Here is a 24,595-nt window from a genome sequence, read left to right as displayed (position 1 = left end):
ACAAGCTTTTCTTCCATCTAATTTCTGGGTTCTGGCCAACCACTAAAAACTGGATGAAACTGGTCAATTTTATCTTTTTAAGAGAATACAGAGAACAAACACATACTCTGTATCTGGACTACTTTCTTTGTCCTGTAAAACCTTATAATGCAAATTATATCAAACTGTTATCAAATAAGTGTTTAATTTTTCATGCCAGCAACAATCATCCTTAAACATTAACTTCCTTATAAATCAGTTTTGCAAAAGTTACCCAATGTAGATAAACTGAGCAGAGTAAAACAAAGTAGAAGTGGAATTCCATCTACATTCAGTGATCTGGGACAGATCAGATCTTTTTGTATGTCCTAATGGCTGAAGGTCCAGTTGCAGCCCTTGCTGGTTCATTTCTGGAGCTATTGAAGTCTGGTTCTTCTGCTACAAGTGGACAGGAGTGGCTGTTATACTAGCTTTGCAGCAAACAGATTAGCTTACTTAGAATGTGTTTTTTAGAAAGGCCCAACTCAAATTTATTTCATGGTGATTCTCAGAGCAATTTGGTATTTTCCATTTTAACAAGAGCTATGATTGCTACTCTTACCAATTATCTACATTCAGAAAGAGAAACAGCTGTAGGAATGACTCAGCTCAGACTATTATGCATGTAATAATTAGGTTTTCAGCCCTTATTATGGAGGGTGATAAAAACATATCTTGCAACTTTAAGAACCACTTCCAAGCAATATTTTGTTGCATAATCACTCCATTTGATTGACATTGCTTTTTGTTGGTGCAGAAATGCATGTAAAATTCATATGAAGCTGTCAAAGAAATCCAACATTTCATACTATAAAGCATAGAATATATATTCAAAATTGTTTCGTGTGTTCCAGCAAGCAGCACGCGTAAGTTCATCACTGGCAGTTAAAACAGGTAGGAGTTCTCATTTCAAGTCTACAGAATTTTTCCAGTTTGAAGAGTTGGAATATCTCTCAAGTTGTGAGATTTTTAAACTTAGTCTCTCCATCCCCCATTATTTGCTTTACTCTCCCTTTCCTTTGGGAATATGGCTGCAAAGAAGGGAAAGGATCTGACTGAGCAAAATAATTTTCCATTGTGCAAAAGACCAGGGAAACTGCAAGACACCCCTAAAAAAACTTATTTGCATCCTGGAAATTGAGCTGTGCAAAGAACTGGAATTTCTGTTTTGCAGAATATTCCACAATTTCAAGATTTATTTAATTCCAAATTGGAATAAAAACAAAAATTTGAAATTTACCACTGAAAAATGTTTTCAAAAAAATTATTGTCTGTAGACGTGTTTTGTTTCAATTTTGACTTTTAATAAAAATAAAGTTTGAAATGAAAAATAGTATTCCATTCCAAAACCACCAAAATGGATTTTTCAACCTTGTTAAACCCAATATTAATTTTTATGCTGTGTTATTGTATCCATGTTGGTCCCAGGATATTAGAGACAAAAGTGGGTGAGGTAATATCTTTTATTGGACCAATTTAATATTCAATTGTCGATTGATGAAATTTTGTCGAAACATGTTCCCTTGGAAAGTTTCTGTTTCAATTAACTGTTGTTTTTGGATGGGAAACATTCCATCAGAAAATTTTTGACCAGCACAACCTTGAAGCTAGATGGATTCTTTTTATGGGCAGAAAGATCCAATGAGGGTGGAGAAATACTTTGTTATTAATAAGCTTACTCCCCTTCCAGGTTCTACATTAAATGAATCACTAATATGATTCCTGAATCAGGAATCAAGAAAGTAAAGATATCACCTTTGTTCAAAATGTACTTCTTGTAAGAGGTTCCAGATTAACATCCCTGGAAAACAAAATTCTCTATACACAGAATAACCAGCAAATGGAGTGTAACTTTTTACAACATCATCACACCATGCCAATGTGCCACAATTCTGATCTAGAGATCCACTTCTGGGAGTGAGAAGAATTTAGACTCCCTGCCCACTGGCTCCTCAATACCTCTGTCAGCAATGTCAACAATAGCACCAATTAGCAGCAGTTCTAGTGGGGGTTTGTGTGTGATGATGCTTAGGAACTGAGCTGATAAAAAGGCTGAGTTTAGAATGTACATAATTGCACATAATATTAATAGTCACAGAAGCTGACACAGCTGGAAGTCCATAGTAGGAACTGTGAGCACATTTACAGCTTTCTTATGCAGCACTTGAAACTCATGTTGTCTTGGAGACCTACTGCTACATCCAGGATTACAACTTAGTTCTTCCACTATTTAGTGCCTCTCCATGCTGACACAGTAATGAGCGACACTGAAATTTTATATTACTATTTTTCTATTCCATCCAAATGGCACCACTAATTACTGGCTTTCAGCAATGGCTCTAATATTCACTTCCAAAGTCCTTGACTCTTTAGCACAACTGTTGGGGCTGGCTAAGCCATGTTAACACGTAAATTTAAAATAAAAATGTAACTGTATGGAAGCTAATTTCAGACCATGAAAATCCCCCCCAAATCTAGCTCAGTATCAAAGGTCACACAGGAAGAGGTTTTGCTTTAAACAACATATTTCCCCAATACTCAAGTGGGAAGAGACTGTAGCTTTCATACCATTTTAGCTGAGAAAATATGGCCATATAAACATCACTAGAGAAACAACTCAGACACTGACATTTGAAGTAGTAAAGAAGCAAATGGCCAAATAATTATATCTTTGTCAGTACCATTTTATTCCTTGCAGAAGTGCTGTAGGTGATAATTGACATTGTCATGATGTAAACAGTAATTGCCTCTGGGCACTAATGTGAAACATGTGCTGCCTTTGAGTCATCCCCAACCTTTATAAATGAACAGCATAATCTTGGCAGCAGTCATGTCATGTATTAGTCAACAGCTTAAGCACTGTATTTTGTCTGATTCAGCTGAGGCAAGAGTACCCTTTTTCATCCTATGAGCCCATGTTACATCTTTATGCACAAGCAATTGAATTAGAAGTCACTAGTCTTATCCTACTGGAATTAGCAGAATTTTCCTTTATAAATCAAAGTTCAAGCAAAAGATAGCTTTTCAAATATTGTTTCTCACATCTATTTACTACGTCAAATGTATGCTGAAATATACTTGCATGAGACAACTATAGTACATTTTGTGTACACAATGGATCCAGTCTTGTATTTCTTCAACATCCAAAACTCCTGTTACGCAAGATACAGGCACTAATACACAGGACTGCAATGAAGGATTTATATTTAATAACAATTCCTTTAAGTAATGCTGAAGTCACACAATTGAAGCAATGCAAAGTGGGGAAACAAAAAATGAAGGTCACGATAGTCCAAAGACTTCATGTACATCCTTCAAACAATGCAAGTAGTCCTGTGGACTTCAAAGGGACCAATAACACAGTAAAGCTAAGCACAGGTATAATTTTTTGCAGGATCAGGGCCTAAGTCTCCAACACTGATAACGCCTCAATGAGGACAGTGTTCCGGTTTTGAAATTTAGTGACTTCTGCTGGAGCCACTTCTAAAAAAAATACAGCTAGAATATTTTCCAACACAGAAAAATGGCTGAAGATTTTGTTCAAAATAATCAGATTTCTACTTCAGACAGACACCAAATATAGAAACTTTCATCCCAAAAGATTTAAATATTAAAAACTCAAGTGGAAAATAAAGAGTTATAATAGAAACCAGAAAAATGTAAGATCTGTGTGTATAAGTGTAAAATATTACACATTGCATATACACATTAAGGGCCAAATTCAGAAGTGATGTTAGGTGACTTACATTAGACTACCTTATGCATCAGTAGAACAAGTGTGAATTGGGCTGAAATAGTTTTGAAAAAACTTCTAAGATTTGCTGTTTTGTCCTTCCTTGTTAAAGTATTACTAGAAAATATATGCCTATTGTAAGTAGAAAATAAGGCTTGGTTCCCCTACATCAGGTCAATGTAAGGCAAGGCTGCCCAGAGGGGGGGCAAGTGGGCCAATTTGCCCCAGGCCCTGGGCCCCGCAGGGGCCCCGCGAGCCCTGGCCCGGCAGCAGTCCAGGTCTTCAGCGGCAGGGGGCCCTTCAGTGTTGCCAAAGATGCGGAGCGACTGAAAGCCCCCCACCACTGAAATGCCACCAAAGACCCGGACCGCCGCCGGGTGAGTACAAGCGCCACAGCTCCCCCGCTTTGCCCCAGGCCCCCTGAATCCTCTGGGTGGCCCTGATGTAAGGTGCCTTGCATTGATCTAGTTGTCCATGTGTCATCAGTTAAATTTGTTTCACACCAATATAAGCACCCCATTATGGCAACACAGTAACACCACCTCACCCAGCACGTTGAGCTACAGTCAATCGTACTGAGGTCAATGCAGTGAAGTGTAGATACTGCCTTACCTATGTTGACCCTATATCCTCCAGCAGCTGTCCTATAATGCCCTATACCAACTGCTCTGGTTATAATTGTGAACTCCACTGCCCAGTGGCCATGGAGACTGGAAGCCCCCCTATTCCTCGCCTTTAAAACCCTGAGATTTTTGAAATGCCTTTTCCTGATTGTCCAGCTTGGCAACACACCTAGCAGCTCTCCATTCTTGTGTGCAACTGCCCAGCTGCCCATGTTTGCTACACGCTCCAGGCATGCTCCATTCTGGAGTTGACAGGAGATACTGGATCTCCTGGGCTGTGGGAAGAGGAGGCTGTGCAGGCACAGCCATGGACCAGATGTAGAAATGTGGACAGGGGATGCAAGAGAGTATGAGAGGGATCAGCAACAGTGCTGTGTGCAAGCAAAGAAATTGTGGCATGCATATCAGAAGGCCAGGGAGGCCAACAGTCAATCTGCTGCAAAGTTTAAGACCTTATGCTTTTACAAAGAGCTGCATGCCATACCTGGCAGAGACTCCACCACCATACCACTGTGGATACCTCTGAGGCGCCTGAGACACAGATTCCTGATGTGAACAGTGAGGATGAGGAGGAGATGGGGGACATGCAACTTTTTAGCTATGCCGTGAGCCAGGACCAATTTGAGACTCCACCACAGTCCAGTCAGCCCGGCAGTGGAGCACAGGCAAGCTCGATGCAGGGGAAGGAACGCGGATAAGTCTGTAAATGAATTTCCCATTACGATGTATGATGGCAACTGGGGATTGGATCAGGCAGAAAACAGGTACTGTGCAGTGGAGGATGAGAGCAGTCTAATTGCTGGCACTCTTAGTGTCCACTGCAGATAACAGCCAAAAAGGGGCTTGCTCCCAAAGGGAAAAAAAGAGAGAGAGACACCTGGGATTTTGCTGGTGGGCCTTATGTCTGCTGGAGAAAGGAGATCTGAAGCTTGTGCATACCAAGGTCCCCCCTTTTTCATACCCTCTGTCCCCCTCAGGGGTATCAGGGTAAAGAGGATTCAGAAGAATGAGCAGAATCCAAGGGCTAAGCTGAGGAGAATCTAACCCAAGTTACAGGTTAAATGTTGGGAGCCCTGTAACCCTGCACTGGTCCCACTTAAATGCCTGGTATGTAATAGAGCATTAATAAAGTTGTGGCCTCGTGCTTAAATCCATCCATGTGTCTATCTGCATTCACTTGCATCTCCTGCTCAAAACAAGCTGTCATGTATGTGAAAGAATTCATATACATTTTCAGAGCCTACTCACACTGATTGCTACCTTTCAGATATCAGTAGGGTAAACTGTCCCTAGAAACTGAAAGACCATGGAAATGTGTAGATAGTCATACAAGCTTGAACTGAATGAAGTTAAAATGATCTTCTAGGAACTTATTTTTCTACATGGTAGTTTCAATTTACTTTCAATAGGGCAGTTCTGAGATGCTGTGTGACTTGAAGTCATTCTCTAGTAGTTGGTTCAGCCTCAATAGTAGGGTGAGAATGGTGGGTTCATGTTACCTTACATACACTTTCAATTTGAAGCACAGTTTATTGCAGGTGGGCAATGTGTGAGCAAAGTCTCATAGTGAGATTCAGTGTGGTAAGAGATGCTGTAGTTTGTGATTTAGGATAGCATGAAGCTACGACTTCTTAAGAGGAAGTGGGCATTAAATCAGCAAATGTCTAGGTTTTTATTCTAATGCTTATGGGAATAAAATCCAGATCTGCACTGCAAATCCTCAGTATTTTTATAGCACAGTTTATTACTGTATTTCTTGATGACAATTTTGTTGTTTCAGTTGCCTTTCTAGAAATTCTGAAACAGGCTGTGTATAAGTGAGTGGATACATGTCATCACCCACAATAAATTCACAGCATGGTATTGATGCTAAGGATATGATCTCTCCAATATGCCAGCAAGAACAACGTCACATGTTTGTATGACATGATGGGATGCATTCTTCAGTGGAAGTGTAAAGAGTATAAATTACATTCACACAGTTTCAAAACCTTAAAACTAGATTATCTATCTTGGGAGTCAGCAGTCCAGAGGCTTCAAAATAAGACAGGTGTAAGTCTCAAACGGTGGGTAGCCAAACCAGAACAGACTCTGAAAGAGCAGATGTATTGCACAGCCCTGCTCACAGTAGACATTCATACCATGCAGGATTAGACACTGATGTGTATTTATATTGCTTTTACTGTCAAAATACCAAATTCTTGATACGTTGTCTTCTCTTTAATACATTGTAATAACTATCAATACCCACATGTGTGCTCTACTCACTGCTGGAATGGTGCCTCCTCCTGGCTGTTCTGGGGATTCGCTCCATGAGACCAATGCCTCTTCCTGCGGTCGCATGCGGTTTCTCTGCCTCTCACTCTCAGGCCACAGCCCTACGCTCACTTCATTAACTGTTGCTCCCTCTTAGTGATTTGGCCCTCTGGCGAGGTCACTCAACATTTCCCCCCTTCCAGGGTAGAGTCCTTCAAAATCTCTCCTGTACAAGGGGCATCCAGAAGTCCTCATGCCTGGTATCCTGATCCTGTCACCCCTGCAGGAGAGAGATCACTTGATCGTTGCCTGTTAGGCAGAGGCGGCTCTAGGAATTGCACCGCCCCAAGCAGGGCGGCACGCCGCGGGGGGGCGCTCTCCCGGTCGCCGGTCCCGCGGCTCCGGTGGACCTCCCACAGACATGCCTGCGGATGCTCCACCGAAGCCGCGGGACCAGCGGACCCTCCCCAGGCACGCCTGCGGGAGGTCCACCAGAGCCGCCTGCCGCCTTCCCGTGGCACGCCGCCCCAAGCACGCGCTTGATGCGCTGGGGTCTGGAGCCGGCCCTGCTGTTAGGTTCACTCCCTCTGGGGCACCTGGCACTGGCCACTGTCGGTAGACAGATACTGAGCTAGATGGACCTTTCATCTGACCCGGTACAGCCGTTCTTATGTTCAGTGACTCAGGCAGCCTTCCAATTCACTGCCCCACCGGTGCCACTTCCCCAGCCCTCGACCCTGAGTTCCAGCCCAGGGACCCTACAACATGGAGCCAAGGTCTGTTCAGTCCCCAACCTTGCTGCTAATTCGCTGGGCTACTTCCTACCCCATGTCCCATCCCACGGGCTCTCTTCTCCACCCTGCTCTCTTCAGGGTACACCCTTCCCTCTGAACCAGGCTCTCAGGGTACTGCTTTTTCCCTGTGTTCCCTCTTTCCCTCTCTACTAAACAGAGGGTGACCGCAAACTTCCTCCAAGCAATCCCTTGCTGCTGTCAGCTTCCTGTCTTTACGCTAGCCCAGCCCACCTTTGCTCAGGAGAGTTTCCTCATAATTACGGCTTTACGCTCATCCTTAATTCTCCCAGCTTGCTAATTGGGTCCACCTTGTTTACCTCAGCCCTTTTAGAGCCAGTGTGCGGGGTATATCTCATCACACCTTGTACTGTGTATATATAAAGACACCTAAAGAGGTGTGGGGGGTGTGTGTGTGTGTGTATATTCTTCCAACAGCAGCACAATCTTTAGGTGCCTTTCAGGGGCTGAAATAGCCAACTAATCAAGTAATTTAGCTACATACTTAAATGGTCTACCTATGCCATCTAATTTTAATTCTCATACACATTAATCTCTGCTCCTAGATAGAATCTGAATCAGGTATAAACATTTACTTTACTTTTCATGTATCACTACTCAGATTCTTGCATAATGTGCACAGTACTCAAAGATACACACAGATTTAAGTTTGTAGGGAAAATAGTACATTGTGTGAAATTAGAAATGGTATGTGATGAACATACATTTTAAGACCATATCAAATTCAAAAATACAAGGGGCAAAATGGTTGTGCATGCAACCCTAATTTTTGTATTTCTTGACTTGAGTGCTTAACCACGCAACTCCAACATTGTAACTTTGTATGGAATTTAAAAAGGATAAAGTAGAGGACATAAATGTTTGTCTCCTAGACTAGAAAGCTCTGCTGGCTTGCCAAAAATAAAAATAAAAATAAAAAAAAATCAAAAAAAATCAAAAAAAAATCAATGGACACTGATCAAATGGTCCCACCCACATCTTGGGAGGTCTGCAGGAAGATAAGTCTCCAGTGCATCTCAGAAGGTCTATAGAGCAGGACAGCACTTCTGTAGAGATATTTGGGAATTACCCCATTCAACAGAACTCTGCCACACAGATTCACAAGAGGAGGCTGAGAGATGCTTACAATATGGGCAGTAGTGGAGGGTGTCTTTTAAAGGTCTCCAAGATCTGCAGTTAGCCACTCACACATATTCAGTGCAGACTTCCTTAGCCACAGTTTACAAGCTTAATAAAAGATACCATATAAAATGTACTATGCATGCACTTCAGTTTTAAAAGGCTTAAAATTATGTAAACAACAAAAATAATCTTCATCCCAGCGCTCAAGAGTAATTCTGTGCAATGACTTAATTGTTAGTCCATGGGAAAGCACATACAGAACTGGGTTCTGTTTCCACAACACACAATACAGTACCCTTATCCTTCGTACATAATATGATGAAATACACAGGACATCACCAGTACTGTTGTACTCATTTAAAAATGAAGCTTTGTTTCATATAATTAATCTCTCACAGAAGAGGAGGTTACTCACCCTGTGCAGTAACTGATGTTCTTCGAGATGAGTGTCCCTGTGGGTGCTCCACTCCAGGTGTTGGTGCGTTCCTGTGCCTTCGCTTGGAGATTTTTGCAGCAGTACCTGTACCGGCCACTCATGCGCAGAGCTTGCCCCCCCCCCCCCCCCCCCGCTCTGAGTATACTTTAATAGTACGCATGCATGACCGGTCTCCTCAGTTCCTTCTTTACAACAGAGGTACCCCAACTCCAAAGTAGAGGGGAGGAGGGTGGGTAGTGGAGCACCCACAGGGACACTCATCTCGAAGAACGTCAGTTACTGCACAGGGTGAGTAACCTCCTCTTCGAGAGAGAGAGATGTCCCTGCGGGTGCTCCACTCCAGGTGACTTAAAAGCAGTGCGTCTCAAGGAGGTAGGGACTTTGGATCTGATAGGAATTCAGTAGATAATACAGCTCTGCCCAATCATATATGAGAGAGAGGGCCTTGAGTAAGGGCATAGTGTTTAACAAATGTGTGTTCAGAGGACCAAGTGGCTGCTTTACAGATGTCAGCCAGGGGAACTTTGCGTAAGAAAGCTACAGAGGTAGCTACAGATCTAGTGGAATGAGTTCTGATGCAGGCTGGAGGTGTAACTTTCTTTATCTGATAGCACAATCGGATGCAGTCAGAAATCCAGTTTGAAAGTCTCTGGGCAGAAATAGGTGTCCCTTTGGAACACTCCGCGATGGAGACAAAAAGTCTAGAAGAGCTTCTAAAAGGTTTGGTTCTATCCAAATAGAAAGACAAGGCCCTGCATACATCTAACGTATGCATTGTGGCTTCGAAAGAGTTTGCATATGGTTTTGGAAAGAAGGTCGGTAGGTGTATCGGCTCATTAATGAGGAATGAACCTTTGGAAGAAATTTGGGGTGTAATCCAAGGGTAACCTTGTCCTTGAAAAATAGCCTATATGGTGGATCTGCCATAACAGCTGCTATTTCTCCTGCCCGTCTGGCGGAGGTAATTGCCACTAAAAATGCTGTTTTCATAGAGAGGTGTAAAAGGGAGCAAGTGGCTAGGGGCATAGGCGGCAGGTTTGTATAATTTTTGGTGGGGCCCAAAATGGTGGTGCCCCCCCCCCACTCCCGCCCTGTAAGCCGATATAAAATGAAGCTACAACGCGTCAGTGCCACAAGATTACAAGGTTGGAGAAGGAGTAGGGGGTTCCAGGGGCCAGTCAAGGGACAAGGAGCAGGGGGGGTTGGATGGGGCAGAGGATCGGAGGGGCAGTCAGGGGACAGGCAGCAATTGGATAGGCACGGGAGTCTAGGAGGTTTATCAGGGGACAGGTAGGGGGTGGGGTCCTGGGGGAAAGTTGGGTGGGGTCTCAGGAGGGGGCAGTTGGGGACAAGGAGAAGGGAGGCTTAGATAGGGGCTGGAGTCCCAAGGGGCAGTTGTCTCAGGAGTGGGTAACGGGGGACAAGGACCAGTGGTGCTTAGATAGGGGATGGGGATCCTGGGGGGCAGTTGGGGCAGGGGTCTGGGGAGGGGGCAATCAGCGGCCAGGGGCTGGGATTCAAAGGGCTCTGAGCTGCTGGCAGCCGCCGGGAGCCCTGAGCCCTTTAAATCCCAGCCGCCGCGGCTGGGATTCAAAGGGCTCTGGGCTCTCTGCCCCTGCGGGCAGCCCAGAGCCCTCTGATTCCCGTCCGCGGCTGGGATTTAAAAGGCTCTGGGCTCCCCGCTGCCACGGGCAGCCCAGAGCCCTCTGATTCCCAGCCGCGGCTGGGATTTAAAGGGCTCTGGGCTCCCCGCAGTTGCAGGCAGCCCAGAGCCCTCTGATTCCCGTCCGCGGCTGGGATTTAAAAGGCTCTGGGCTCCCCGCCACCGCGGGCAGCCCAGAGCCCTCTGATTCCCGGCTGCGGCTGGGATTTAAAAGGCTCTGGGCTCCCCGCCGCAGCGGGCAGCCCAGAGCCCTCTGATTCCCAGCCGCGGCTGGGATTTAAAGGGCTCTGGGCTCCCCGCGGTTGCAGGCAGCCCAGAGCCCTCTGATTCCCGGCCGCGGCTGGGATTTAAAAGGCTCTGGGCTCCCCGCAGCAGCGGGCAGCCCAGAACCCTCTGATTCCCGGGGGCGGCTGGGATTTAAAGGGGCGAAACCTTGCTCCAAATATTGGTGGAGCAGAGCCCCTGATTTTGAATATTCCTGGGGCTTTAGCTCCACCAGCCCATATAAGTTGGCGCCCATGGCTAGGGGCTCAAATGGTTGTTGAGTTAGGCAGGATAATACTAAATGAAGGTCCCACGGAGGGGTAGGCGGTTTAATGTCTGAGTATAGGGTTTGGAGTCCCTTGAGGAAACGTTTGTTGATCAGACGAGCAAAGACAGAGGTATTGTTGATTCTGTCATGAAAGGTTGTAATAGTAGCTAAACGGACTCTGATGGAGCTGAAAGAAAGGCCAGATTGCTTAATGTCCAATAAGTAGTCAAGTATGAGCAGGAGAGGTACCGATGTGGGAGAAATTTGTTTAGGTGAACACCATTGTGTGAATTGTTTCCACTTTTGTAGATAGGTGGTGTGAGTAGATTGTGTTCTGCTGTGTAGGAACACTCTGAACTTGGTCAGAGCAAGCTAGTTTTGGGAGAAGCATATAGGAACCAGGCTTTGAGGTGAAGCATGGACAGGTTGGGGTGAAGAAATCGGCCGTGTTGCTGTGATAAGAGTTTCAGAGTGAGGGGCAACGAAATTGGTGGTCGAATTGACATTCTGGTGAGGAACAGAAACCATGGTTGTCTGGGTCACGACGGGCAATCAAGATCACCTTGGCATGATCTGTTCGTATCTTTGTCATAACTCTGTGGAGAACCAGTATGGGGGGGAAGCGTAGAGTAAGTTCCGGTGCCATGAGACCATGAATGCGTCTCCCAGGGAATGTTTGCCGAGTCCTGCCCTGGAGCAAAATTCGGAACATTTCGTGTTTTTCGCAGTTGCGAAAAGGTCTATGGTTGGGTGACCCCCAAATGCGGAATATGCTGTGGATGATTGTCTCATTTATCTCCCATTCATGATCCCAGGGAAAGCGTCTGCTTAATTCGTCCACTGTGGTATTCATAACTCTGGGAAGATAGGCAGCTGATATCCGGATGTTGTTTGCAAGGCACCAATTCCAGAGCTTCATAACCTCTGTGCAAAGCGAGTGAGAGTGAGCTCCTCCTTGCCTGTTTACATAGAACAGGCAGGCAATGTTGTCTGTCATTATGCATACATGTTGATTCCTGATTAGTGGGAGGAAGTGATGGCAGGCATTGCGTATGGCTCGAAGTTCTAGGACATTTATGTGCAGGGAGGTTTCCGTTGAAGACCATAGCCGCTGGACTGTGTGGTGAGACATGTGTACACCCCACCCTGTGAGGGATGCATTGGTAGTCATTATGAGGGATGGAGCGTCCTGGAGAAAGGGGACTCCAGAGCAGAGGTTGGAGGGAACTGTCCACCATAGTAGAGAGTCTTTGACTCGGAAGGGTATGGAAAGAGGCTTGTTTAGAGCATGCACATTTGGTTTGTAAACCGTGGCCAACCGAGCTTGGAAGCACCTCATGTACAGACGTGCATTTAGGACCACGAAAGTGCACGAGGCCATGTGAGCTAGTAGTTGTAGGCAGTCTCGGGCAGTGACCTGGGGACTGTTGCGAAGTTTTGTGGCCAGAAGTTTTATGGTGTTGAATCGGTCAGGTGGGAGAGATGCCAACCCCATTTGGGAATCGAGGTACGCTCCTATGAACTCCAGGTGCTGAGCAGGACGTAATGTGGATTTGTTTTTGTTTATTTGTAGGCCAAGAGATAGGAAACAATACATGGTGAGCCGCGTAAATCGGAGAGCTTCATCGAACATTGAGGCTTTGAGGAGGCAATTGTCGAGGTAAGAAAATATTATGACTCCTTCTCCTTATTTCCTGAGGTAGGCGGTGACTACGGCTAGGAGCTTGGAGAAAACTCCAAGTGGTGGTGGAAAGTCCGAAAGGTAGAACCCTGTATTGAAAATGTGTCGAGCCGAGGGTAAAACGAAGGAAACGTCTGTGGGCTGGATATATAGTGACATGAAAATAGGTGTCCTATAGGTCGAGGGCTGAAAACCAATCGCCCTGCTCCAGCGCTGGGATTATGGTGGTGAGAGTAACCATCTTGAACTTTTGCTTTTTGATAAATTTGTTGAGCGCCTGAGATTGAGGATCGGTCGCCATCCCCCAGTTTTCTTTTCTATTAAGAAGTAATGGGAATAAAAGCCCTTCCCTCTGTGTCGTTCGGGCACAAGTTCCACTGCTCCCAACTGAAGGAGATGTTGTACTTCTTGGAAGACCAGTGGCTCGTGAGAGGGGTTCCTGACAAGGGATGGGGAGGGTGGGTGGGTGGGAGGCAGGGAGCGGAAGGGAATAGAGTAGCCAACTGTGACAAGCTCTATAACCCACTTGTTGGTGGTAATGCTCTGCCATTGGTGGGAGAATGGCCGTAGGTGGTGTCCAAAAATAGGGCCATGGGGTGTAAGCGCTGAAGTGGGAATGTTGTTTTTTAGATCCTCGACCAAAATTTCAAATCTACTTATTAGTTGGAGGGGGTTGAGGCATTACCGAAGAATTGAGATGACGGTGCTGGTATCTGGGTCTCTGGCATTGCTGTTGTTGTTGCTCCTGTGATCTATGGAAGTGCTGTGTATATGCGGGATAGCGTGGACGGTGGTAAGGTTGAAATCTATAATGTTGCCTTCTGGTCATAGGGGTTTGGATTCCTAAGGACCGGAGGGTTGCCCTTGAGTCCTTCATTGAATGAAGTACATAATTCATGGTGGAAGCAAAGAGTTTGTCACCATCAAAGAGAAGATCTTCAATGGTACTCTGGACCTCTTGTGGAAAGGAAGAGGAGGAGAGCCATGAACCTCTGCACATGACCACTGCTGTGGTGGTGTATCTTGCTGCAGTATTGGCTGCATCGAGGGCCGCTTGAAGAGCGGTACATGATATGATTTGTCCCTCAGAGACTAGAGCTGTGAATTGTTGCTTCTTTTCATCTGGAATGTCATCAATAAAGTCCATGAATTTGTTATAGTTCTTGTGGTCATACTTTGCGAGAACTGCAGTATAATTAGCAATACAAAATTGTAGCATTGAAGATGCATATACTTTGTGTCCAAGGAGGTCCAAGCGTTTACTGTCTTTGTTGGATGGGGTGGAGCGGGAATACTGCTGTTTGGCCCTTTGGCTGGCTGTATCTACTACCAACGAGTTTGGCGCTGGATGGGTAAAAAAGACTTCAGAGCCCTTAGAAGGGATGAAGTACTTGCGATCCGCTCGTTTACAGGTAGGTAGGCTTGTAGCGGGGGTCTGAGCGGGGGGGGCAGGCTCTGTGCATGCGTGGCCGGTATGAGTACTGCTGCAAAAATCTCCGAGTGAAGGCGCACTGGAGCGGAGCACCCACAGGGACATCTCTCGAAGAAGAACTACAGAAAGTGATGAGACTTCTTCAAATTAGCTCATATCTACAACATTCCCTTATGTTTCTGAACCTCCGGTGTCAGATACCAGATATTTTTTCACTTTAAATAGTCAGGACTTAACAGCTTTCTTATACTTTGTATGTAAAAATTTAAGTGTAGAGCTGGGTGATATTTTTGGGCCAAAACTTTGTTCTGTAAAAAAAAAATGCAGATTCAGGTCAATGAACACATTTTGCACATTAGTATCAAATTTGCCAATTATAGTAATAAAAAAAAAGATTCTGAACAAAAATTAAAATATTGTTACATTTTCAAAACATTTTGATTTTTTTATTCAAATGACTGTTTCAAATTTTACCCCAAATATTCCAGAAATCACACAAGTGAGAGGAAATCTTGTGCTCATCGAAGCTTGAGGAATAAAGCTCGGCTTCACCCTTTAAACAATTAAATGATAAACTCAGAATGTGAGTTGACTGCATTTTTAAACTAAGAAACACAAAAGGCAAGCACTTGGTCACAGTGCTTTAAGCCAAGGTCCTGACCTGGCCCTGAGCTTCAGAGCCAGCACTGAGCACCTTCTCCTCTGTCCCAGGCTCACCCAGCACTCACCCTGAGAGGAAGTAGCCAAGCCTTCTTAGTCAGCGTCTCCACCAGTCTACTTTGGCCTTCTAATTCTTTGGAGGAGTAAATCGTGTTGGCAGCCCAATCAGAGCGGATTTTCTTTAGCAGGGAGTGGCAAGACACTGATGCCTCCAGCAGAGGGCAGAGAAGTCTTGCTGGACCCTGTCACACAAGCACATATTAAGCCTATATTGAAAACTAACTTTTTATGCATCTGTTCATATAAGATTTAATTAAAAAATCAGAGCCTTAGGGCTAATCTACACAGTGCTGCAGTGTGCTCTACATGCGTGTGAACTACAGATTGCTCTAACTGCCCTAGGTAAGCCCTGCTGGCATGAAATAAAGGTATCTAGTTTGCACTGATGTGGTCCCATTTCAAACAGGACTATGTTAATGCATACTAGGTATCCTTTAGTTTGTGCCAGCAGGGTCTACATGGGGCAATTGCAGAATACTCTAACATGTGCGTTCTACAAGACACACTCTGAAAAGCATAGTGTGGCACCATGGAGACAAGCCTTTAATCTAACCAAGCCTACAACCACCCCAGATTTAAGACGGAACTTCAGTAATATACAATTGCACACTTGTACTAATAAGGATTATTAAGATGTTTTAGACAGAAGGCTTATAGATTGAGACAAACAATGTTGTCTTAATTATGCCCATGCATGTCATGTTGCTTCAATGAGTGCTGGTATAGTGTATACAATACTGCACAGACTGCTATATTAAAAGGCACACTAATGCATTTAAAACAAACGTTCCTTGAATGTAGTGTTGCTTTTGGCATATTTTTTCTTAAACTGAAAATAACACAAGTGTATATGCCACTTTATGCTTAGTTCTTATGAAACACATTGGTGAAGTGTTGCATCCCACCTGTCAGACTTTAGTCGGTGTGTTACTTGCTAATTACCCAAATCTCCTGCAATATAATAGTTGCCAAGGTAACTACTTTAGTACAGAGATTAAATCTGACTATAATCTGTGTATATGCTCCGTTTTTACAGTATAATTGCTCCAGGTAATTTAGGCATCTTTATATTTCTGAAAGGTTCCTAATGCATTTCTACCAAAAGTATGTCAATTACCAGAACTGTTTAGCAAATGTCAGGGCCTCAGTATAGAACTGGAACTCCTGCCTTCTGGGGCCCTGTTTGTCACAACTTGTTTCAACTTCCTGCCTGGCAAAATGGGAATAATACTTAACTCGCAGGGTCTGAAACTGTTTGTATATCACTTTGAAGATGAAAAGATCCTCCTGAAAGGTGTAGCCTGTTACAGAAAAAAGTAATATGCAAAAACTGTATTCCCCATATAATTTCCTGGAATTAACGTAGAAAGCACTGTAGGAATTGATTTTGGTGTCACATATGCATGCCCCCATTGAGAACTGAGAACCACAGTCTTCCAAAGAAAACATGGCAAGGCAACAAACACAGATGAATGTAACATGGTCTGACAGTCCCAGAGATTATTTCAGCGCTTGTCCCTTTCATATGTATAGATTTGTGAATTCAGAGTGGTTTACAGTGACAACATTTCAGATTCTTTCCATTGAAAGAAATAAAGGCACCACTGTTGACTTTAGCAGAAATGCATTTCTGCAAAGCAGCAAGACAGAGGGGAACTTATTAGGGCAAATGCATCTTCAAAACAGGAGCAAGAGTAAAGGATATCAGAGCTGAAGTGTGCATGTAAATGAGTTCTTTCAGGGTATTCTAAGTACTTCAAGCCACTGAATCTAGGACTGACTCTGGCCCTTAATTTGTTTTAACATTGCATACCAGCACCGCTAGTTTGAAAACAAAGACTGGAAGAGTAGGCCAAATACACTAACCTTTAAAATCTAGTTTAGGTCACAATTAGAAGAGGTCAGACATTTGTACCAATTGTGCAGTGTAGATGGGCAGACTCACCCCTGCGGCACCTCCTGCTGGTGACTTCCAGGAATTAGCTCATTCCAGCTCCGGAGTGCCCTCTGCAGGCTGGTGATCCGCCTGTCTTCAGGCCCCCATGTCCCTCCCAGGACCTCGGTGCCCTCTTATCTGGGGTGTTGCTCCCTGGCAGTAACCCCTCAGTCTTAGCGTCTCCCCTCCCCAGGGAACCCCCACCCACTATTCCCACCTCACCTCAGTATAAGGCTACTGCCAGTCATCATCTAGCCCCATGCCCTAGGGCAGACTGCAGTATCAGCCACTCATCACTGGCAAGGTTGGGTTTGGACCTGCTGCCTTGGCCTACCCCTGGACTGCCCTCTGCAACCCCCCATACCTGTTGGCCTTATGCTAGGCCACAGCCTGGGGCTTTCCAGGCTGGAGCTCCCCAGCTCCTCTGCCTGTCCCCAGCCCTGCTTCACTCACATACCCTGTCTCTAGCTCCCTGCAGCAAGGCCCTTCTCCCTCTACAGGCAGAGGGAGACTGCTGAGCTTCTGGCTCCCAGCCTCTATACAGGCCAGCTGTGGCCTGATTGAGGCGCGGCCCAGCTGCAGCCACTTCCCAATCAGCCCAGCTTAGTAGCTCCCAGCCACAACCCTCCCCCAGGGCTATTTTAAGCCCGTTAGGGCAGGAGCAAGGGATCACCCTGCTACAGGCAGGCTTGTTAGACTCTGCTCAAGAGAGTTATAAGATGAAAACAGCAGGGGTTGGTACAAACTAAGTGTGAGATGCATGAACAGAGCTGGACTGAGAATTTGTATAAACCCTTAGAATTCATACTGTAGCAAATGTTTAGGTCTCACTTTCGTAAGTACCAAAATCTTTGTCTTCTCTATAGCCATCTCTCCATCCTTCACACTCCAGCCAAGCAACTAACCAGCAGTTTCTACTTACAACTTTTCATAAAGGAATTCCTTAAACAAACTATTTCATTTTAAAGACATTATTAAAATTACTCATTAAATTAGAACTACTGTACCATAACTATCAAACTGAAAAAAAGTGAAAGGAAAGAGCAGGAGCAAAAATGGCATGGCATAGAGATTAGCCAACAGGCAAAATTTAGGTCAATCAAAGAGAGGAAAGGATGAGGCTGAAATACATACATCCAAGCAATAAAACAGCAAGAGCTTAAAATCAGTCTCAGATAAGATGCTACAATACATGCATTGCAGCTGTTAACATAATATAATGTGTGAACATGTGGTATTTCTCAACTGTTGTTTTTTTAATTTTCCCAACTAAAACAAATATCCTCCCAATTAACAAAGTAATCAGTATAAACTAATCTTTTAAATTGGTGTATGGGGAGTTAGCCCAAGATTGTATGGTTGCAGATATTCGGTACAGATTGAGTCTTCAATATTTGGAAATGACTTCAAGGAATTTAGTACTCAGAAAGATAGTGCCTGAGCCTGCAACCTTCACTCACATGGGAAGATGTCACTCGAGGTTAGTGAATGCCCATGAGTTTGGTTTGCAGAATTGGGCCCTAAGTAGGCAGGTTTTTTTGGATTTGCTTCAATCCTTACATTTTAAGAGCTGATGGTTTGAGATTGAGATTGACTGGAGGAGGATTGAGGGTCTATAGAAAAGCAGTTTTCCAAAATATAAATATAAACAGTTTTTCAGCATTTGATAACTAGCTTTGATATCTTTTTTATGAAGTGATGAAAGATGCAAAAGAACTTTATCAGAAAGGGAAAACAAATGTCAAATGACAACCACAATGTATTAAGGTTTTGAGTCAAAATTAGCCCATCCAATGGGGGCGGGGAAGTAAGAAAGGAAGTGGCAGAATAAAAGTAATATTGGAAGGAATCTTGGAATCCTCGAAAAGTAATTTTTATTTTCTGAAGTGTTATGTTGCCTATGGAAAACTTCCTATTTAGGTATCTTCTGAACACTGCAAAATTCTTCACAATAAAACTAAATACTGTACCGCTGTGACAGATAGGAGACCTGGGAAGCGAAGGAGTTCAAACAACTATATTAAAATATGCTAGACAGGCACAGACTTTAGGGATAAGAAGTGTTAAATGGGTTTCCTGGGGAATCCCTGGGGTGCAGTTATTACAAATTCCACAACTCCACTTATGCAAAAACCCAATCTTTTGAAGCAACTCCCTGAAAAGCAACTTTTGAAGCAACTCCCTGACTGGTGATTACCTGTTCCAGCAGACTAGAGATCACAGGCATTAGCTGTGTAAAGAAACAGCTGAACTGACCAGTTGGGGTCTGGTTCCTGATCTAAAAACTGACATGAACTTGTAACCAACAGGGCAAACTCACTTGTAAGGTTTGAAAGTCTGACACCTACCAGGGCCTACGTTAGAGTTGGGAGTGATATCTGGTAAGCTTTTAGTATGTGTATAAGTTTTTTCCTTTTTACATACATGATTTCTCTGTAATGCTTTTGCCGTAAGAATCAATGCAGCTTGCTTTGTGTACAGTTATAGTCCCTGGAGAAGGAGTTAAGCACAGGTGTCGGACCCTAGTCAGACCTGCTGGGAAATCACACTGAAGTGCGGAGGGACTGCAAGCCTATACCTCTGGTCTGAAGGGAGAAAGACATGATTCTCTGCACCAAGAGAGGTGATGGATGTTCCCATCCTAGAACCTTGAGGGGGTTCCCTCAAGAAGACCATAGTGTAGCAGGTCAAAGGTACAGTCAACTCTGGAACTGTGACAAATATCACATAACAAATACTGACTTTTATGGAAAGTAATATAGATTCCAGAACACAAAATCAAATTGGATATGGCCTTATTTCTACTTTGAAGCCCAGATTTCAATTCTGAATCCAAATTAATCCCATGCATCAGATATAATTTAGGGCACAAAAAAAGGTTAAACCATCCCCGTCTCTCACCCATATAAGCCCCATAAAAATTTTCCCTCTCAGTTTTTGATGGAGGAATTCTGTCAGTCAGCCGCTTTTGTGTATTCGTCCAGCTGCCCAATGACATGCTTGCCATGGCAGATGCTCTGGCTTCCTTCTTAATACATGTCCCAAATATTTCCATCTTTCCTGGATAACTTTAAAAATAAGGGGTTTCTGAAATATGATGAATCTTCACATTTCTGAAAAATACATGGAATTAATTTTTAAAAGAATTTGCTTTCAAAGGAATTTAGATGTCTCTTTGATTTTCCAGCTTTCACATCCATGTGTTAAGATGGAAATAAAACTGGAATTGAAGTAGTTTGGTCTTTAAAACTATAGATTTTTCTATGTCCAAATCTTGTTTAAACTGGTGAACACAGATGCCACCTTGCCAATTCGTGACATCATTTCCTTCTGGACATATCCAATGGCTTGCACATTACTGTCAAGGTTTGTAAATTGACTCAATACTTGTATTTCTTTGCCATCCGAAATAATGCTTGAGTTGGGAGTTGCTGGGTTTCTGATTAGATTTGGGGTTTTTTTCATAACTAATATTTAAACCTATCTCTTTTGTATAATGGTCAGTCTTTCAGTCTTTACTTGCATGTTAGTTCTCACGTCGCCAACAAAATGTAGATCTTCCAGCATACTGTTGAGTCATGCAATGCTTCTGTTTTATCAGGCCACATTTTTTTCCTCATAATTAAGTCAATGACAGTGCCAAACAACAGAGGTGAGACAATGCATCCCTGTTTGTCCACAGAGTCTATGCTGAACAATCACTTAAGGCTGTGCTTACTTTACCTGTGCTTGCTGCACCTTGATATAAAGCTTTGATGATGTTTTTGTTGGCGTATAACACTTGAGGATGTTCCAGAGTGAATCACAACAAAGCCTATCACATACTTCCTTGGCATCTATGAAGTTCATAAGAAGTAGTTTTTACCATTCAATGCCTTCTTTGATTATTATTCTTAGGGTGAAAATCTGGTTGACACTCTTCCCTAAGCTTTGCCTCAACAACTTCTTCCTTTATTCTGCTCAAGACGATACTGTGGAAGACTTCACCTAATCATTGAAAGGAATATAACACCTCACCAGCTGTTGCAATACTTTGTCACCCTTATTTGATATTTTGACTATAATACCATTTGTCTGGAACCTTTTCCTGCTTCCATGCTTTGTTGGGAGGTTGGTTATTTCATCACTGGTCTCATTGCAAGCTTTCAACACTTCCCCAGTGACTTAGACCCAGGACCTCAAAAGGTATTAAGGCTCAAAACTTCCACTGATTTGAATGAAAGTTAGGAGGCTAAATACCACTGAGGATCTAGGCCTAAGTCTTCACCTGCAGCTTTCCCAAGTTTTAACTTTATTGCACCTTTAACTTCTTTGTTTGTGACATGAGATGTTTACTGTGACAGTTGTACTGAGCACTGTGATGCTCTGGAAACATAGACTAATCATACAGTATTGTATTGAGATGTGATAGATTCCATGGACACCTGGAATATTCAAAAACTTTCAAGTATTATGTTTCTCTTTATAGACTGACTAGTGATTGTATTTCTGGCTCAGTGGGTGAGCTAAAAGATGTTTGGCATAGGAACTAATGTCACTGGGGGACAATTAATACAAATCCCTAATGCAGGTAACAAGTCCGTAAGAAGGTTCACACACTGGGCAGAAACTGGTTTGACCTGGTTAAGGAGGCCTGGCAAACAAAAATCTTAAAACTGGATAAGGACACAGCCCTTACCTAAGAGAAGGGTCATTCTCACTCTATCCAGAAACTGACATGAAGCTGTGACTAAGAGAAAGAAAGATCCTGTAGAAAGGGTTTATCTTATCAGTGGCTCCATGTGGAAGGTGGAGAACTGCCTACAAGAGGTCTGCATATAACTTGTTTACTGTTTTTAAGATATGTTATCTCTGTAATGCTTTTGTTCTGAATAAGCAGTACTTGGTTTTATGAAAGCAGGCTGGTCACTGAGAGAACAGGACTACTGAGATAATCACAAAGAACTGTAGGACTCTACAGCCTAAGGAGGCCTAGGTCTAGAGGGAGAAAGTCAAAGGACTCTGCCCCAATGAAGGTAACAGATAGAGGCCAGAGATGTAAGAGGGGTGCCCTCCAATGTTAGGTAAGAGGTGCAGTTATCTCATGAACTGTGACAGTTACAATGTCTAAATTTGTGTGTTTAATTTATCTGTCACTGTTAATTTGTCAAATTCTAATTAGCATAGCTAAAAAATGATTGTCCAGATCAACACCTGAAAAGATATGAAAAGTGGGTTTGAAAGATATAAATGGAGAAAGGTAAATGTACAAAAAAAAATTGGGCAAAAGTGCATAAAAAGATTTTTAGCAAAACAGATGATAGAACATTGATATAAAGGGAAAATCCATACTCTAATAAGAGAGGTTAAGTAAGAAGAGATGAGGAAGCACAGTGAGCTCTTCCTCCTCCTCTTCCTTACTTAGGACAGTGATCCCCTTCCTTCTTTGCTTGTCCAGTAAGAAATCCCCCATCCTGTTTAAATCTACTTTATCCATTGCTCCCTACAACTTTGTTGGTTGGATCCTTCTGTTATTCTTCTTTGGCACTTGACCATGCTACTTCAGGACCTCCTCCACCACTGCCACTCAACTTCCCAATACCAATGTTATCTGCATGCTATACAGTAACTCCTCACTTAACGTTGTAGTTATGTTCTTGAAAAATGCGACTTTAAGTGAAACGATGTTAAGCGAATCCAATTTCCCCATAAAAATTAATGTAAATGGGAGGGTTAGGTTCCAGGGAAATATTTTTCACCAGACAAAAAACTATATATTATATAGATATACACACAGTATACGTTTTAAACAAACAATTTAATACTGTTCACAGCTATGATGACTGTGAAGCTTGGTTGAGGTGGTGAAGTTAGAGGGAGAGATATTTCCCTGGGAATGCCTTGCTGCTAAATGATGAACTAGCACTCGGCTGAGCCCTCAAGGTTAACACACTGTTGTTAATGTAGCCTTTCACACAAGGCAGCACAAACAGCAGATAGAGACAGACACACACCTTGTGTGTGGGGGGGGGCGGAAAGAGAGAGAAATGCACACTGCCCCTTTAAGTAAGCTGACCCACTCTTAAGTGCATTGTCTTTTTAAGTGGATCAGGAAGTGGAGACAGCAGCTGCTGCCCCAAGCTCTCTATGTCTCTCTCCGTCGGTGTCCCCTCCCTGCTCTATATGGAGAAGGGGTAAGTGGGGTGCAGGATCAGGGGGAAGGAGGACACCCTGACATTAGCCCCCCCCTTTCCCTCTTGCACAGCAAGCAGGAGTCTCTGGGAGCAGCTCCAAGGTAGAGGGCAGGAGCAGCACATGGCAGTGGAGTGAGGGACAGCTGAACTGCTGGCAATTGATACCTTGCTGGGCGGTTGCAGCACAGGGAACTTGGGGGAGCTGATGGGGGGGCTGGCAGTCCACCCTGGTTACAAGCCCCCACCAGCTAGCTGCAACAGGCTGCCCTTCCTGCAAGCAGTGGACAAAGCAGGCAGCTGCCAAAGAACATTAGTAGGGAGCATTGGACAACTTTAAATGAGCATGTTCCCTAATTGATCAGCAACGTAACAATGAAACAACATTAACCGGGACGACTTTAAGTGAGGAGTTACTGTATGGTCAGTCTTATATTCTTACTTGGAACTACCTTTCCCAGGCTCATCATGAATCCAAAACTAAAGTATCTAGGGAAAAATGAAATAAATGCAGCTTAACCTTCTTCAAACCTCAAAGAAGGTTCCTATCAGGTTTGAAATGAAAATTCAAGGGATAATGTTTTAGTCTATTTGAACAGGTTGTCCTTCACGTGGATAAACAGATTCACTTAAATGAACGGATCTGTTAAGTAAATCTGTTATATTATGGTATCAGTACTAGTTATATGAGAGAACATACAGCTGGAAATGGGCCAGTTTTTAATTCCAAATGTTTGTGTATCTTCTCAGCTTTCATGGTTTCTCTGGTGATTGCTCAAGTATCTAAAAAAAATCTGACAAATAATTGCAGTTTGAAGGGCATACTTAATGGAGGTCCGTAAAAATGATTCACAGCCAGCTGTAAACTGTACTATTACATTAAAGGATAAAAAGCTTCCTTAATGAGCCATACAAGACAGTTATTGATGTATTTATGAAAACATTCTTAAGTACATTCAAGCAGGGGAATTCAAAGATAAATATTTAAAGATTGATTTAACATTTCTCATGTCACAGAAATCCAGTTCCAATATAGACCAGTAAGTTATATACAGTGTGTGTTTATGTAAATTGTAACAAATAGAAGCCAGCACTTGCTTCATAACTAGAGATTGGTCTCAGTAAGTGTGTTTAGTTCCGTTGGCGTGGTGGGGCAGAGTATGGGATAAAGTAGACAGGAAAAAAATCAGAAAGTTAAGATAATGAGACAACTTTTTTTTCTCCCATAGAATTTATTACAGAGCAATGCTACAGAAGGGTACTTGAAGGAGTGAAATTTGCAATTACTGTACAGATTTTTTATTTTCTTTTCAACCTATCTTTGTTGTACCTAATTAGGTTATTCAAGTGTGATCAGTAAGTATACATGTTGTAATTCATAACCTTGTTCCTCAAGGAAAGAAGCGGCCCATTGTTATGAAGCTGATTAATACACGGATCGATGCATGCTCTTGTAATTGT

At 43.4% G+C, this 24,595-nt stretch overlaps 1 long non-coding RNA gene across 1 annotated transcript in view; it reads right to left on the bottom strand.

The window, feature by feature from the left end:
• Positions 1-6,405: 6,405 nt before the first annotated feature.
• The window catches only part of LOC123373627, a 32,766-nt gene continuing 14,576 nt past the window's right edge, over positions 6,406-24,595 (bottom strand). Inside the window, exons 2-3 of the long non-coding RNA XR_006580789.1 lie at positions 15,037-15,210; positions 6,406-6,910 (exon numbers count right to left, since the gene is read on the bottom strand). This is a non-coding gene — a long non-coding RNA (uncharacterized LOC123373627). The remainder of the gene's footprint in view (positions 6,911-15,036; positions 15,211-24,595) is intronic.

This window comes from Mauremys mutica, chromosome 7, assembly GCF_020497125.1.
Source record: "Mauremys mutica isolate MM-2020 ecotype Southern chromosome 7, ASM2049712v1, whole genome shotgun sequence".
Taxonomy (NCBI): domain Eukaryota; kingdom Metazoa; phylum Chordata; order Testudines; family Geoemydidae; genus Mauremys; species Mauremys mutica.
The sequence above is the reverse complement of the archived record's forward strand: the minus strand, read 5'-3'. Positions and strand labels throughout refer to the sequence as shown.